Genomic DNA, 6,000 nt, shown 5'->3' with positions numbered 1-6,000 from the left:
CTGCAGTGAAAGCACAGTGTCTTAACCACTGGACATGAATTTAGATTGTATTCCTTTCTTACTGTAATTTTAATAATAATATGTATATTGATAATAACAGTAATGATAACATTCAATTTAATGAAGACCTCCAAGATGCCAAAATTTGTGCTTAGATCTCTATACTTAATAGTAATTTAATTCAAGCAACAGCCCTATTATATAACTGACAGGCTTTTATTATAAATGAAATTATTGCATCAAGAATAAGCTTACCTTTGACCATACAAGTAGCAATTGAGTCAGTTTCAATGACCTTATCTTTAAGATTATAAACATGATATGCTTATTATATTTTAAAAATAAATACCTTTATTACATAGGTTATGATGTAACTTAGCCTTCTCTACTTTGATCCCTACTCAGAATCTTCAACTTTTTGCTCTATAGCATATAATTGTGAAAGAATTCCCTCCCTTAATCAAAACATCCATCACCCACACATTTACCTTTTTTTTGTTGAGAACATTTAAGTTCCCTCAGCTAATTTCAATTGTATAAGTGTCAATGATAGTCATCTTTGTAGCACATTATATCTTCAGATCTTATTCATTTTATATTCTTCCTATTGTGAAAATTTCTACCATTTTACCAACTTTGCCCTTTTTCCTTCACCCATGTCAGTCCCTGGAAAACACTTTCTTGTTCTCAATATGGCTTAAAAAAAAAAAAAAAAAAGAAAGAAACAGATTCTACATATGATTGGTACTATGCAGTGTCTGTCTTTTTCTCTCTGGCTTATTTTACTCAGCATGATGCATTCCAGATTCATCCATGTTTTGTAAATGATAGGATCTCCTTTTGTAAAGGCTAAATATGTGTATTTTTTCACATTTTTTGATCCATTTATTTGTTGACACTTAGGTTATGTAGAGTCTTCTCTTGTGTTGTTGGAAGAGGATGTTGGCTATGACCAGTGTGTTCTCTTGAGAAAACTCTGTTAGCCTTTGTGATGCTTAATTTTGTACTCCAAAGCCAAACTTGCCTCTTACTCCAGGTACCTCTTGACTTCCTACTTTTGCATTCCATTCCACTATGATGAAAAGTAGATTTTTTGGGGGGGTGTTAGTTCTAGAAGGTCTTGTAGGTCTTCAAATAACTGTTCAACTTCAGCTTCTTTGGGATTAGTGGTTGGGACATAGACTTGGATTACTGTGATACTGATTGGTTTGCCTTGGAAATGAACAGAGATCATTCTGTCATTTTTGAGATTGTACCCAAGTACTGCATTTCAGACTCTTTTGTTGAATATGAGGGATACTCTATTTCTTCTAAGGGATTCTTGCCCACAGTAGTACATATAGTGGTCATCTGAATTAAATTCACACATCCCAGCCCATTTTAGTTCACTGATTCCTAAAGTGTCTATCTTCTCTCTTGCCATCTTCTGTTTGACCACTTGCAATTTACCTTGATTCATGGACCTAACATTCCCCTTTCCTATGCAATATTGTTCTTTACAGCATTGGACTTTACTTCTGTCATCAGTCACATCCACAACTGGGCTTTGTTTTCACTTTGGCTCCATCTCTTCATTCTTTCTGGAGTTACTTCTCCACTCTTCTCCAGTAATATATTGGGCACCTACTGATCTGGGGAGTTTATCTTTCAGTGTTGTATTGTTTTCCCTTTTCATTCTGTTTCTTCTTCTCAAAGCAAGCATACTGAAGTGGTTTGACATTATCTTCTCCAGTAGACCACATTTTGTCAAAACTCTCTGCTATGACCCACCTGTCATGGTTGGCCCTACACACAGGGTTCATAGCTTCATTGAGTTAGATGAGGATGTGGTCTATGTGATCAATTTGGTTAGTTTTCTATGACTCAGATCACGAACTCCTTATTGCAAAATTCAACTTAAATTGAAGAAAGTAGGGAATACCACTAGACAATTTAAGTATGACCTAAAGCAAATCCCTTAGGATTATACTGTGGAAGTAACAAATAGATCCAAGGGATTAGATTTGATAGACAAATTTCCAGAAGAACTATGGCTGGAGGTTCATGACATCATGCAGAAGGCAGTGATCAAAACCATCCCCAAGGAAAAGAAGTGCAAAAAGGCAAAATGATTGTCTGAAGAGGCCTTACAAATAGCTGAGAAAAGAAAGGGAGCTAAAGGCAAAGGAGAAAATGAAAGATATACCCATCTGGATGCAGAGTTCCAAAGAATAACAAGGAGAGATAAGAAAGCCTTCTAAGTGAGAAATGCAAAGAAATAAAGGAAAACAATAGAATTGGAAAGACTAGAGATCTCTTCAAGAATAGTAGAGATAACAAGGGAACATTTCATGTAAAGATGGGCACAATAAAGGACAGAAATAGTATGGACCTAACAGAAGCAGAAGATATTAAGAAGAGGTGGCAAGAATACACAGAAAAACTATACAAAAAAATCTTCATGACCCAGATAACCAGGATGGTGTGATTACTCACCTAGAGCCAGACATTCTGGAATGCAAAGTCAAGTGGGCCTTAGGAAGCATAGCTATGGACAAAGCTAGTGAAGATGGGGGAATTCCAGCTGAGCTATTTCAAGTCCTAAAAGATGTAGCTGTGAAAGTGTTGCAACAAAACTGCCAGCAAATTTGGAAAACTCCACAGTGGCCACAGGACTGGAAAAATGTCACTTTTCATTCCAATTCCTAAGAAAGACAATGCCAAAGAATGTAAAAACTACCCCTCCATTGCAGTCATCTCACACACTGGCAAAATAATGCTCAAAATTCTCCAAATGTGGCTTCAACAGTATGTGAACTGAGATCTTCCAGATGTTCAAGCTGGATTTAGAAAAGGAAGAGGAACCAGAGATCAAATTGCTACTATCTGCTGGATCATAGAAAAGCAAGAGAGTTCCAGAAAAACATCTACTTCTGCTTTATTGACTATGTCAAAACCTTTGACTGTGTGGACCACAACAAACTGTGGAAAATTCTTCAAGAGATGGGTATACCAGACCAGCTACTTGCCCCTGAGAAATCTGTATGCAGGTCAAGAACTAACAGTTAGAACCAGGCATGGAACAACAGACTAGTCCAAATTGAGAAAGGAGTATATAAAGGGTGTGTATTGTCACCCCATTTATTTAACTTATACGCAGAGTACATCATGCAAAATGCCAGGCTGGATGAAGTACAAGCTGGGAATCAAGATTGCCAGAGGAAATATCAATAACCTCAGATATGAAGAATACGTCATCTTATGGCAGAAAGTGAAGAGGAACTGAAGAGCCTCTTGATGAAAGTGAAAGAGGAGAGTGAAAAAGTTGGTTTAAAACTCAACATTCAAAAATCCCTAATACCCAAACCAGAGAAAGATGCTACAAAAAAAGAAAACTACAGGCCAATATAACTGAAGAACTTAGATAAAAAAAAATCCTCAACAAAATTCTAGCAAACAGAATCCAGCAATGTATTAAAAAAGATCATACTTCATGACCAAGTGGGCTTCATCCCAGGGATGTAAGGATTCTTCAATATTCACAAATCAATCAATGTGATACACCACATTAACAAATTAAAAGGTAAAAGCCAAATGATTATTTCAACAGATGCAGAGAAAGCTTATGACAAAATTCAGCATCCGTTTATGATTAAAAAAACCCAAACAAACAGAAAGCTGGCATAGAGGGAACATATCTCAACATAATAAAAGCCATATATGATAAAACCACAACAAACATTATCCTCAATGTTGAAAAATTGAAAGCATTTCCCCTAAAGTCAGGAACAAGACAAAGGTTCCCACTCTCATCACTACTATTCAACATAGTTTTGGAAGTTTTGGCCACAGCAATCAGAGCAGAAAAAGAAATAAAAGGGATCCAGATTGGAAAAGAAGAAGTAATACTCTCACTGTTTACAGATGACATGATCCTCTACATAGAAAACCCTAAAGACACCACCAGAAAATTACTAGAGCTAATCAATGAATATAGCAAAGTTTCAGGATACAAAATTAATACACAGATATCCCTTGTGTTCCTATACACTGACAATGAGAAAGAGGAAAGAGAAATTAAGGAGACAATTCCATTCACTGTTGTGATGAAAAGAATAAAATATTTAGAAATAAATCTACCTAAAGAGACAAAAGAACCATACATAGAAAACTATCAAACACTGGCAAAAGAAATCAAAGATGACACAAATGGATGGATAAATATACCATTTTCATGGATCAGAAGAATCAATATAGTGAAAATGTGTATACTACCCAAAGCAATCTATAGATTCAATGCAGTCCTTATCAAGCTACCAATGGTATTTTTCACAGAACTCGAACAAATAATTTTACAATTTGTATGGAAATACAAAAACCTCGAATAGCCAAAGTAATCTTGAGAAAGAAGAATGAAACTGGAGGACTCAACCAGCCTGACTTCAGACTGTACTACAAAGCTACAGTCATCAAGACAGTATGGTACTGGCACAAAAACAGAAATGTAGATCGATGGAACAAAATAGAAAGCCCAGAGATAAATCCATGCACCTATGGACACCTTATCTTTGATGAAGAAGGTAAAAATATACAGTGGAGAAATGACAATCTTGAACAAGTGGTGCTGGGAAACTGGTCAACCACCTGTACAAAAATGAAAGTAGAACACTTTCTAACACAATACACAAAAATAAACCCAAAATGGATTAAAGATCTAAATGGAAGACCAGAAACTATAAAACTCCTAGAGGAAAACATAGGCAAAACACTTTCTGACATAAATCACAACAGCATCCTCTATGACCCACCTCCCAGAGAAATGGAAATAAAAGCAAAAATAAACTAATGGGACCTAATTAAACTTAAAAGCTTTTGCATAATGAAGGAAACTATAAAGAAGCTGAAAAGACAACCTTCAGAATGGAAGAAAATAATAACAAATGAAGAAACTGACAAAGAATTAATCTCTAAAATATACAAGCAGCTTATGCAGCTCAATACCAGAAAAATAAACAACCCAATAAAAAAAAATAGGTCAAAGAACTAAACAGACATTTCTCCAAAGAAGACATGCAGATAGCTAACAAACACAAGAAAAGATGCTCAACATCACTCATTATCAGCGAAATGCAAATCAAAACCACAATGAGGTACCATCTCACACTGTTCAGAATTAGTACAGTTCAGTTCAGTCACTCAGTCGTGTCCTACTCTTTGTGACCCCATGAACCATAGCACACGAGTTCTCCCTGTCCATCACCAACTCCTGGAGACTACCTAAACTCATGTCCATCGAGCCAGTGATGCCATCCAACAATCTCATCCTCTGCTGTCTCCTTCTCCTCCTGCCCTCAATCTTTCCCAGCAGCAGGGTCTTTTCAAATGAGTCAGCTTTTTGCATCAGGTAGCCAAAGTATTGGCATTTCAGCTTCAGCATCAGTCCTTCCAATGAACACCCAGGACTGTTTCCCTTTAGGATAGACTGATTGGATCTCCTTGCAGTCCAAGGGACTCTCAAGAGTCTTCTCTAACTGGTCAGAATGGCTACCATCAAAAAGTCTAGAAGCAATAAATGCTGGAGACAGTGTGGAGAAAAGGGAACCCTCCTACACTGTTGATGGGAATGAAAACTAGTACAGCCATTGTGGAGACCAGTATGGAGATTCCTTAAAAAACTTGAAATAGAACTGCCATACAACCCAGCAATCCCACTGCTGGGCACACACATTGAGGAAATCAGAACTGAAAGAGACGCATGTACCACAGTATTCATCACAGCACAGTTTACAATAGCTAGGACATGGAAGCAACTTAGAAGTCCATTGGCAGACAAATGGATAAGAAAGCTGTGGTACATATACACAATGGAATATTACTCAGCTATTAAAAAGAACGCATTTGAATCTGTTCTAATGAGGTGGATGAAACTGGAGCCTGTTATACAGAGTGAAGTAAGTCAGAAAGAGAAACACCAATACAGTATATCAACACGCACATATGGAATTTAGAAAGATGGTAACA

This window comes from Ovis aries, chromosome 1 (assembly GCF_016772045.2).
Source record: "Ovis aries strain OAR_USU_Benz2616 breed Rambouillet chromosome 1, ARS-UI_Ramb_v3.0, whole genome shotgun sequence".
NCBI lineage: Eukaryota > Metazoa > Chordata > Mammalia > Artiodactyla > Bovidae > Ovis > Ovis aries.
The sequence above is the reverse complement of the archived record's forward strand: the minus strand, read 5'-3'. Positions refer to the sequence as shown.